Raw genomic sequence first — 12,964 nt, forward strand, 5'->3', positions numbered from 1 at the left:
GATACCAATTGTTGGAAATAATACTGAGAGGGGGGGTGAATCAGTATTATCAGATTAATCAAACTTTTAAATGCTCAGAAACATATACGCTACTTCAGTTAAGTGAACCAGCGTGTACACGCTACTGTGACGAAGTAAAACAGCGTATAAGAAGAAAACTCACAATTTAGTTAGCTTATTCTTCAATTAAGTGCATCAGGACATTATTCACCACATTAACAGTAAACATGTGCAGTATAACAGAACAGATAAAAAGCCACACACATGAACACCAAGATATAAGGTGGAAACCCAATGTGGGTGAAAACCACCTGCTGCAAGTTGTCTCTATCTTTCTTTAATATGAAACTTCAGTTTACAATCTTTTGTACTGGTGCAGCGTTATACCAGTACGCAGGCTACAACCTGCAGAAGGCTACAACCTTCTCTCGTTCTCCAAACTTCCTTGGAAGGGAGCTCCAACCCCCTTTGCTCTTGTACTAGCCAAGATACTAGTACGTAGGTGCTGACCTACAATCTTCCTTCTTTCAGGTATCACTTTTCATACATTTTCAGACTTGGATATTCCTGAAGCACAACATTACAATCTGAAGACCACAATTCATTCAATTTCCACAACAGATCATTGAAGCATAAAACAACCAAACTTTGAATCACTGAACCACTGAACCCTGTCAATCACCAGTTACCAGAACACAGAGCAGACTACAGAACTCTGCAATAACAGTCAGACCCCACTGTAAACCCAAAATCAAGCTTCAAAAGATATACGCTACTTCAATGAGCAAAACCCACGTATACACGCGCTTTTACCGAAGCCAACCTGCGTACAGATCTAAAAATAAACTTTCTCAATTTGCAGCTGTACCAGACATTAGTTAGACCCAGAACGTAACATTGCGACAATATGCAGATCTAGAAATACGCATAATCAACCATATCATGATAGTGCATTTCAAACCATTAGATCCCGATCTATCCTTAGATCTAGTCTTCCATCAACCGATGTGATCTCTCCTTGGCTTAGATCAAGCAACTCAGAACCTGCATATCAGATCTCTTTCTCTCTTAGATATTCAAGCCTTGTCGAAAGATGATTTTGCCTAATGATCTTCTTCTCCTTATATAGTCTTAGGCCTAGCTCAATACCAAGAGCCAAAACCATAGTAACAAAATACCATCAACTTTAAAACTAGGGATCGACACGCCCGTCGAGACATAATGGTCCGAAATCATAGGCACAACTTCCAAGGACTAACCACCATGGACCAAAGGAACCTTTCCACATACACGCGCTTTTTCTGGATCGAACTAGCGTGTACACGCGACTTGGGCTTAACGAAACGGCGTGTATGAGCTTCCTTGGCATGCTGTACTGAGATCTGTCTTCTGATTAAGTTGCCATCACCTGTACCAACCTCTGAGTGAGTTGCCATCAAGGACAACACTTAAATCATAATGCCAACAGCTAGCAAGGTCAAATTTAAGATGTAAAACAATAATTCGTTAAAGATAAGAACAATAACAAATTCATGACCTTGATATAATACACTAAAGTTGCTGTACGCAATCAGAGTCTCTGCCCCACTGAATATTCAGAACATTTCGTCGTCATACTAGTCAATATGTACTATCAACCAGTGATTGTCCAAGCAAAATACCCTCTGACAAACATCATAGAACTATCTCACCCGAAACTGATAATATAGAGAGAAATACAGAGAACAAGAATGCCATCCATAGCCAATCAAAAGTTGTTCCAATTCAAATGGACCTCTATCTATTCCAGATCATTTTTTCGAACAATTGAATCCATGGCATATTGAAAGGACAATTATGAGAATCAAGGCCACCACAATTCCAAGGACAATCAATTTCACTTTCATGTTCTGAAACCACATCTTTCTGCGCAACTCGGTTCCCTTCTTTTGGAAGTCTTGAGCCTGAAAAAGCAGATAACCCTCGTAAGATTTGAATGCTACTGAAGATTAATCCATCATTCAACTGCCAAACACGGAAGACTAAGAAATACATTTTATATCTATATTGTGGCAAAGGCTTGCTGAAAAGAGGACGTAAGTCTGCATTTTGCAAACTAACTGACAACTCACCTGAAAACAAAGGTTTTCTGTTTTATCAACCAGAAGTTAACACAACGGAATTGACCTCCTGCCCCCGGCTGCCCGTGGTGGTGCGGCCGTGGGCGGAGGGGCCTGCCCATGGGCGGCCCGGGGCGGGAGGTCGATTCCTGGAATCCAGCCCCCCGGCAGCTCGTGGTGGCGCCCGCAGGCCCCTCCGCCCACTGCCGCGCCACCGCGTTTTTTAATAAAAAAAAATGCATTAAAAAATTATTTAAATTTTATTTTTTTTTTTAATAATTTTTTGAATATGGAAATTTTAAAAAATTATAATTTTTTTAATTAAAAAAAAAGGTTTGTTTAAAATAAATTATAATTATAATGTTTAAAAATTTGTTTAAAATAAATTATAATGTTTAAAAAAATTATAATTTTTTTAATTAAAAAAAATTGTTTAAAAAAAAATTAATTTTAATTTTAATTTTTTTTTTAAATAAAAATGTTAGGTTTAAAAAAATTTCCGTTAAAAAAATAATTAAATTTTAATTTTTTTTTGTAATAATTTTTTTTTTTAAATTTGAAATTAAAAAATTAATTTTTTTTGAAAAAAAATTAAACTGTTTTTTATAATTTGTATTTTAAAATTAAAAAAAAAAAAAGGTAAAAAAAAAAGATGGTTTAAAATAAAATTTGAATTTAATTTTTTTTTCCTTTTTTAAAATAAAAATTTTAGGTTTAATAAAAAATAATTAGATTTTTTTTTTTTAAATAAAAAATATGCATTTTTTGGGATTTTTTTTTATAATTTGATTTTTTTTAGTTTTTTTTTTAATATTAATTTCACTAGTTTTTTAATTTCTTTTCGTTAATTTTCTATTTTTTTTTAAACTAGTTTGTTTTTAATTTCTTTTCTTTTTTTTTTTTTTCTTTTTTTTTTTCCGGGTTTTTGCTAATTTTTTTTTTTAATTTCTTTGTTTTTACTTACTTAATTTTATATATATAAAATTAAGTAAGTAAAAACAGGCGATCCTCCCGTAGAGGCATTGGGGGAATAGCTTGTTACATTAAGAAGAACGTCTCCCCCTATGTTAGGATTTATAAAAACGACCCTTACAACCAATTTAGTTGGATAGAGATGAGAGACATTAATAATAAAAAGTCCTACATAGCAATATGTTATTTCCCCCCCATTAATTCTAACTTCTATAAGAAGAAGAATCTAGATAAAACTAACCCTTACAATAGTTTAGAGAACGATATTTCTAGCCTAAGGAATGATGGTAATATCCTTTTAATAGGTGACTTCAATGCTCGAACTTCAAACAACCAAGCTATTATTTTAAGCAATTGTTCCAACCCTAATCCTCTTTGGTTAGACGAAGACCCTACCCTGGCTAGTAGGTACAAAAGGAGCTCTGAAGGCCTCGGGGAAAATTTGTTTGGGTCAGAGCTAGTCAAGCTCTGTAGCGCTCAGGATCTCATAATTTGCAACGGTCTAAAAAAGTGGCCCAATTCCAGCAAGATGACCTGCATCCATGGACTTGGTAGCAGCGTGGTAGACTACGTTATTTCTGATCTTCCATTATACAACGAAATGATAAACTTTGACATCTTAAACGACCACGAGCCTGACTCCGATCATAGGCCTTTACTTATAACCCTCAATTTTGTCATGCATAGAGTTCCCATAGAAATAATACTTACAACCAAAAGAACTTAATATTTGATAAAAATAAAAAGGACCTCTTTCTAAATGAATTAAAAACTAATTTGCCTCCTTTATCTGGTATAGACAACATAGAAGACCTATATCATAATTTTACTACAACCCTCTCATATTCTATTAAAAAGTTCTCAATTGAAGTCTCAAATAATAAAAGAAATAGCAAAACCAATCCTTGGTATGACAAAGATTGTAAAAATGCGAGGAGAGCAATTAAGGAAGTTGTTGATGATTCTCTTAAAATGGACAAGATAAGAATATACAAAGCCCTAATTAAAAGGAAAAAGAGGCAGTACATTCGTCAAAGACAGGAGAATCTCTTACACCTCTCTAAGGTAGCTCCTAAGAAATTTTGGAGGCAGATTCTGACTAGGAAGACTAAAGATAATAATAAAATTGCTCTTCACGATTGGAATTCTTATCTTAAAAAGCTTTATGAATCTCCTAATGTCATGGATAATTTGGAAACCCTGCTCACAACGAAAGAAGTCTTCTCTTTAGAAGACATTAAGTTTGGGGTTAATCGCCTCGCGAATGGGAAAGCTAAGGACATTGAAGGTTACCAGGCAGAAATCTTAAAAATTGGAGGCCCTGTCCTCATCCCCCACATCCACAAGCTTTTCAATCAAGCTGTTAAGCAAGGGTTCCCTAAACCTTGGACTGAGAGCCTCATTATCCCTATTTTTAAAAGTGGAGATACAAATAACCCCTCTAATTATCAGACAATTATGATCAGCCCTCTCTTAACCAAGTTGTATGGTAGTATTCTGGAAAAAAAGTTAAGCATATGGCTTGAAAGTGAAGGTAAGCGGGCTAAAGGCCAAGCAGGTTTCAGAAGGCATCACTCAACAACAGACCACCTTGTTACGCTTAGGATCATTGCGAAGGAATGTCGTAATGATAAATCCAATTTATTTTGCTGCTTTGTAGTCTTTAGAAAGGCTTTCGATACGGTTCCTAGATACAACCTTTGGAATAGGTTAGAAGAGCTAAAGGTTCCTCTTGAATTGAGAGCTGCTGCTATAAGGCTATACGAGAATGTAATTGCCAAGCTAAAGAACAATGAGGGGTGGTCAAAAGATATTAAGTGTAACATCGGAGTTAAACAAGGTTGCCCCCTCTCCCCTACCCTATTTGGCATTTACATCGATAAGCTCGAAGGTTATTTAGAAGAAGCAGGATGTGGTGGCACAATCTTAGCTGGGATAGTCGTTATCCTTCTCTATGTTGACGATATTGTTCTTTTGGCAAGGTGCCCTTCTGATCTTGATAAGCAACTCAAGCTTCTTAAGGATTTCTGCTCTACCATGGGTATGACTGTTAACACTGACAAAACAAAAGTTATGATTATCAAATCCAAGAAGGACACTTGCGCTAATTTTATGTATGACAATAATAACTTGGAGGAAGTATATTCTTACAAGTACCTAGGAATTGATATCCATCACAAGCTCAACTGGAACCATAGCATTGAGAAAAGGATCAATGGGGGATGGAAAACTTATTTTGGTCTTGAAAATAATTGTAAAATAGAAAACCTCGTAATGTGGGATAAAAAGAAGTTCCTCTTTGAAACTTTAGTCACTCCTGTTATCTTATATGGCTGTGAAGTTTGGGGCTGCAACATCTCCAGAGAATCATGGAGAAAGATTGAGCAAATCCAGAAGCGTTTTATAACTTATAACCTGAAAATTAAAAGTAATACACCCTATCCTATTCTCCTTATAGAAGCAGGTCTTTCTCCTATTGAGAGCCTAGCTATGCTCAGGTTTTTGTTGTACAAGCACAAGCTCAATAACATAGACAATCATAGACTTCCTAAGCTAGCTTTAAATTCCAGCCAAAACCACCTAAGGCTTAACCGAGGATGGCATAAGGACACAAGGGCCTGGTTAAACTATTGGGAGATCAATGAGAATGATGCTTTGCAAAACATAAATAACATTAAAGATATTGTTACTTCTAAGTTCAAAGAAAAATTGTGGTGTGAGAAAGATTTAGCGTCTAAAAGAAAATTAAGTTATTATAAGAAGGTCATCAACCCCACCCTTGAAGATCAAAAGTATCTCTCTATTTTAACTAGCTCAAAGAAGAAAATTAATATAGCAAAGATTAGAACGAATTCTCATCAGCTCCATAGTGAAACTGGCCATTGGGCAGTTCCTAAAACGCCATGGATGGAAAGGATCTACCATATTTGTGAGAATAGGAGCATCGAGGATGAAAACCACTTCCTCTTAGAGTGCCCTGCATACAACCACATTAGATCTCAATTTCACAACCTTTGTTACAATACTGACCTTCCTAGCCTTTTACAATGCCAAAATTATAGTGAACTTGGGAGGCTTCTCTCCAAGCTTTTTGAGCATAGGAATAAAATCTTAAATCAAAATAAATAACTTGTCTTTTTAGGTCCGATAGATCATTATTTGATCTCAGCGGACGTTAATCATCATCATCATCATCATCATATATATATATATATATATATATATATATATATATATATATATATATATATATATATATATTTATTTATTTATTTTTTCCAAATTCTTTTTTTTTTGTTAATTTTCTATTTTTTTAAATCTAGTTTTCTTTTTTTTTTTTACCTACTTAATTTTTAGTTTATTTTAAAAGTTTTTTGGTTTCTTTTCCGTATTTTTTTTTCTCTTTTGCCAATTTTTTGATGGTTTTTTTTTTTTTTTTTCACTATTTATTTGTTTATAATTTATAATTTTTTTTAGTTTTTTAATTTTTACCATTAATTTTTTTTTTTTACATTTTTATGATCGATATTATTTTTTTTTATATTTGATTTTTTTAAGTTTTATATTTTTATTTTGTGTTTTGTTTTTATTATATATCTAAATTTATGTTTTGTTATCTTTTTAAACTTTTTTTTTGTTTTGTGTTTTTTCATTGTTTTAATTTTTAATTTTTAATTTTATTTTATGTTTTCATTATTGTTTTAAAATTTAATGTTTTTCGGGGTCATGAAAAAAATATTTTACGCCATTATTTCGAAATGTTGAAATTTTACTTTCGAAAAAAAAAAGTGTTCTTCCAGAATTAACACTATTCGTTTTGAGGGTGTTTTTTGGATAATTTTTGTGCAAAAAATTGGTTTTCACCACCATTTTTAAAACATGTTGAAAATTTATCCAAGAAAAAAAAAGGTGTTATTCCAGCATCAACACTTTTCGTTTTTAGCACTGTTTTTGATGTCTTTTTGGGGTTTTTTGGCCAGAGTTCCCGTTTTGAGTTTATAGTTCCCGTTTCAAAGTTTACATTGTTGCGCCCTCAAACGACCCGTCCGAACGATTTTGCATGGGCGCCCGAACGACCGAAACGAACCGACAAGGGAGAGCCGGGCAAATGAGCTGCATGAACGTCCCAAAGCCAACCTCGGGTCACAACTTAGCATTTTTGATACGGCCCTCGCCCGAACGACCCGCCCGAACGAGTTCACACGGGCATCCTCAAACGACCCGCCCGAACGAGTTCACACGGGCGCCCTCAAACTACCCGCCCGAACGGTTTTGCATGGGCGCCCAAACGACCGAAACGAACCGACAAGGGAGAGCCGGGCAAACGAGCTGCACGAACGAGCACAAATCTAACCTCGGGTCACAACTTAGCATTTTTTATACGGCCCTCGCCCGAACGACCCGCCCGAACGAGTTCACACGGGCGCCCTCGAACGACCCACCTGAACGAGTTCATACGGGCGCCCTCAAACAACCCGCCCGAACGAGTTCACACGAGCGCCCTCAAACGACCCGCCCGAACGAGTGTTTACACGGCAAACGAGCCCGCTCGAACGAGTTCACATGGGCTCCGACACACGACCAAAACGAAGTCACAAGGGAGATTCGGGCAAACGGGCGGCACGATCTTTGCACGAGGCCCACCCCCCTTCACAACTTAGCATTTTTTATACGGCCACGTGTGCCCTGGGTGCCGTCACACGACACGACATGACACGACCCGACCCGTTTGCACGGGCACCCACACACGACACGTCCCGACCCGCCCGAACGAAATTTGGGGTTTCCATGGGCGCACGACCCGAACGAAATTTCGGGGTTTCCGTGGGCGCACGACCCGAACGAAGGCACGAGGGAGCATCAGGCAAATGGGCCACACGAACATGCAGAAGACACACGGGCGGTCACGACTTAGCATTTTTGGCACGCCCACGTGTGCCCGAGCACCCATACACGGCACGACACGGTCCGACCGGCCTTGTGCGAGCCGACCCGACCCGCCCGAACGCATTTGCACGGGCACCCACACACGACACGACACGACCCGACCCAAACAAAATTTGGGGTTTCCTTATATGCACAACCCGAACGAAATTTGGGGTTTCCATGGGTGCGCGACCCGAACGAAGGCACAAGGCAGCGTCGAGCAAACGGGCAGCACGAACGTGTAGAAGGCACACGGAGGGTCATGACTTAGCATTTTTGGCACTGCCACGTGTGCCTGAGCACCCAGGCACGGACAAACCGACCCACCCAAACAAAGGCACGACGGAGCGTTGGGCAAACAGGTCGCGCGAACGTGCAGGAGGCACACGGGTGGTCACGCCCTAACATTTTTTGCATGGCCACATGTTCCTGAGCACCCACGCACGGCACGGCACGACCCGACCCCACTCGACTCACCCGAACGCGTTTGCACGGGCACCCACACACGACACGTCCCGACCCGCCCGAATGGAATTTGGGGTTTCCATGTGTGCACACTTTGAACGAAATTTGGGGTTTCCATGGGTGCACTACCCGAACGAATGCCCGAGGGAGCGTCGGGCAAACGGGCCGCACGAATGTGCAGAAGGCACATGGGCGGTGACGACTTAGAATTTTTGGCACGACCACGTGTGTCGGGGCACCCACACACAGCACGGCACGACCCGACCCGCCCTGGGCGAGCCGACCCGAATCGCTCGAACGAAATTTGGGGTTTCCATGGGTGTATGACCCGAACAAAGAAGGCACATGGGCGGTCATGACTTGGCATTTTCGGCACGCCCACGTGTGCCCGCACACCCCCACACATGACATGGCACGGGATGACTCGGCCCGCCCGAAGGAAATTTGGGGTTTGAACGGGCGCACGACCCGAACGAAGGCACAAGGGTAGGAATATCTTTGACTCTAATACATAAATATACCTGGGGTAACATGCCCTTAATATCTTCAACATTTTATTTTGACTCTTTATAACACTTTAACATGTGCTAGGCCTATTTCAATGAGCAAGAAACTCAATGACAAATATATATATATATATATATATATATATATATATATATATATATATATATATATATATATATTTATTTATTTATTTATATTTATATATTTATTTATTTTCCTGAATAAATACAAATATAAAAAGTACATTTATGAAGACCGAACCCAGTTACACTTTCTTCGACACCCCCTCTCAACTAGGCTGGTATTCGTATATCATTACAAGGTGTTTGGCTATTTTTCAATCTTGAATAATTCACATAAGAGAAACTGGATTGGCAACCCATCTGTTATAGCATCATATTAGCCAACATTGTTCATAGCAAGGCCTTGACTAACAGCTTTATCTCTCATAATACCAAAGCACAATGTTGGCGAGGCCAATGGCTTATAAACACCTTGGTCATTGTCTCTAAAGGTACATACCCACCCAAGTGTTCCCTGAGTATGACCTTCCAGGACAATTCTTGTCTTGGGTTCCCATCCCTCAAAGAATATCGCTCCTCTTGCCTACTCTTGTCTTGGGTGCCCTACACATCCTCAAAGAGCATGAGATGCCAAATTATTGCCCAATCCTCCCGTTATTTCTTGCCAAGTGAAGACAAGAATGTTGTGTCTATCTCTTCCCCTTGATTGGGGAAGACATGCCCAAGTTTCCTCTGACAAGGAACTTGCCCAAGCTCCTTTGTATTTGGGAACTTGTTAGAACTCCCTCTTAGCTAGGGACTTGTCCATTCATCAACAACGTCTTCTTCGTGGGTCCTTCAGTCTCTTGATCTCCTTCTTTCCTTAGATGTCATGAAGTCTTTGTTTGAACTTCTTCTTGGCAGGGTACCGACCATCGATCACTTTCCCCCCTGGTTTGTCATGTCATTGCTCCCTTCGTGGAAAGTGGCCTTCTTGATATATATTAGGGCCTTCTTGTCATCTAGCTACTCCTTTGTCACCTTGTCTATCCTTTATAACACTTATCACATGGATGCTTAGTTGTACTCGCTTATTCCCGTACTTTGATTTAGTGGCCCTTCATGACTTCATCGTGATATTTCTCTTCATCATGACATATTTGTAGAGTTGAATCAGTTATCTGCACCTTACTATCTCCAAGGCCTTCGTAGGTGTCAAGGGTCCTTTATCTTTTTCTTCCTTTGTCAGAGTTGTCATGCCTTCTTTCGAGAGATGTTGAGGAATCTTGTCAAATAGTTATTCTTTGTGACCGCGATGTTCTTCATTTTCTTCTTATGGGATTGATTGGTCAACCACCTTATACTCCTTATGAGAGCACTTCTTCATGTTGACCTTTACTCCACTGTAGCACATGCCTCCGAGCATGTCGTTGGCGAAAGAGATCCTTTTATTCTTGATCGTGATTCTAGAACTTTTCCCATGACCCAATCAATATAGATGGCGACATGACTTAAACTTTGATGCATACATACCTCACCTTGATTATGCTTTTATCTTCGCAGCTTTATTTGATAGTTCTCCTCGATTGGTGTAGCCTTTCTTGCTTCATCTTCTCTCGCCTCTATATCATCCTCTCTTGAATCCCATAAATGGGACCCCCAATGAGACCTCTACCCCCTTTGAAAGAAGACTTTAAGCAAAGAGGTTGACTCAGTCCTAGGAGGATCTTCCTTCTTTTGCTTCTTGTCATCTTCTTTCACTTCTTGAGTTACATGAGCTTCTTCCCTTTTTCTCTTGTTGTTGTTGTCCTTCTTAAGTTTAGGAAAATCCCTTTTGTAGCGTCCATACTCTTGGCATCCAAACCGTTCGACTTTGGACATGTAGTGGCCCCAACCAATTTGTTACTTTCCTTGCAAAAAGACACTGAGGTATACTCAGAAGGGGACATATACTTACTTGATAGAGTTTGAGATGTAGTGAACTTGCTTTCTTCTTGAAGACTTGATGGCTTGCCTTCCTTAGATCTTGATGTTGTTCAAGTTGCTTTCTTCAAATGGACTTGCTTGATGACTTGACTCGTAGTGCCTTTCATTCTTCAAGATGGTGTAGCTTGATGTAGGTCCCTCTTTGATTTGTTCTTCTTGTAGGTGCCTTTATACAAGGCGTTTCTTCTTGCTTTGTAGTCTTCCATGAGGAATGATAGATGGTAGACCTTCTTGTCCTTGATGTGATTGAGACTTCTTGGCTTGACGCTTCAACCTTGCGGATGTTCTTGAGATTCCCTTTCCTTGATGTGTCACCTTAGCTCCGATACCGCGTTGAAGAATCTGGGGCAATGGGGTATAACGAGATTCTTCTAGACTTGATAACAATTTGTGAAGCTCTTTTGCAATTTATCGTGTTATCTTAATCTTCTTCTCTTATTATTAATGCATGTGTGTTTACTTTCATCAAACTGGTGCCAAAAACATAAGAACAAGAACACAAGATGTTGGCTCTCTGCCAGGGAAAAACCTCTCTCTCTCTCTCTCTCTCAGAGAGGAAAACCCTTTCGTAAATTTCCCTCATTGAAGCTTCTTATTGGTCATTGCGAAGCCCTAGACCCTTGACAATAATATCCCCCAAGCACTAGTCGAGTCCTTCCTCCTCTCTGCACTTTGTTTCTTCGGCGCTTTGTTCCCCGACACTCTGTCCTTCTTTCAACTTTTGATAGTCCATGGTGGACTAGCTCTAGAAGAGACTCCAACCTTTGATCCTTAGCGAGGTCCTTTACCAATGAAGAAACCTTCATTCTCTTGACCAACCGAGCCTTTTTCTTGATGTGAGGTTGCAGGCTCGATGTACACCAAGTTTACTGCACCTGGGGCGATTTCCATCGCGACGAGACATGGAAACCCCAAATTCCCCGCACTTGGGATGCTTTCGACAAGGCGGGACATGGAATCCCCGGGTACCCCGCAATTTGGCGACCTATGTCGAGGAGGGACTACGAGACCCCATGTCACGCTCCTATGCTAGTGGTAGTATTTCAACCACGAATAAGCGGGTGCAGCACCGCCGTAATTTTTCCTTTTACCAATACTTTAGTACACGGTCTGCACCTACTTCAACACTGGGTCAATTTTCCAGTAAGTGTTCTTAACAATGCAGTGAAAATAACTTACCATAAATTTATCTTCTTCAATTATTCTTTCAACCTGTCATGTCACGTGGTCATGCTGCACTAGCCCGCGGCCTGCACGACACAACTCCACACCTGAACTGCGAACCTGTCCGCCCGAATTTCCCTTCCGCGGTGCCAAAACTCTACCCATCGGTGCGGTCCATAGTGAGGGCGCATGGCTCGCATGCAGTGCGGCCTGCCTGCCTGGACGGTAACCCACCCCACTCTGCCTGTCCGCGCTACCAAGCCCGACCCGCCCTCTGTAATTCGCCCGCCGGTGCGGCCCTCTTACCCGCGTCCTTCTCTTCCTTCCGTTTTCGCCCAACTCCTTCCTTTGCACTTGTTCTGTGATGTGGAAGTCTGAGTTCGATGTCCCTTCGTTGAACGCCATCCTCCTTACTTATACGCATCCTTTCGCCCAAGGGATGTGTCTCTTGAGGATAACAAGGGTCGGCTCCATCAACATGCATGCCCATCTGACATGCCACATAACCTCGACACGCCCCATTCCAATGAACTGCCGCGTCCCTTCGTGTGCACCGTCGCACCCATGGGTCGGCTCCAACACCTCGCCGATTACACCCGTCGTCGCACGTCGCAGTCGCACACCTGCCCGCATCCTGACTCGTCCGCACATGGTCACCTCTTTCATCCAGGCACGCAACAAGGGTTGCCCACGCGCCTTCCGTCGGTGGCTCGCCCATCGTGCAGGTATCAAGGGGCATGCGTCATCCCCAACACGGCGCGAGCGACATGGGAACCCCGCGTGTCATGCCCCCAGGCCTACAGTACTCTTTCAGCCGTACTTGGCGAGGTGCGGTGCCACCAA

This window comes from Pinus tabuliformis, chromosome Q, assembly GCF_031772625.1.
Source record: "Pinus tabuliformis cultivar Carrire ecotype Pingquan chromosome Q, CPIR1, whole genome shotgun sequence".
Lineage (NCBI taxonomy): Eukaryota > Viridiplantae > Streptophyta > Pinopsida > Pinales > Pinaceae > Pinus > Pinus tabuliformis.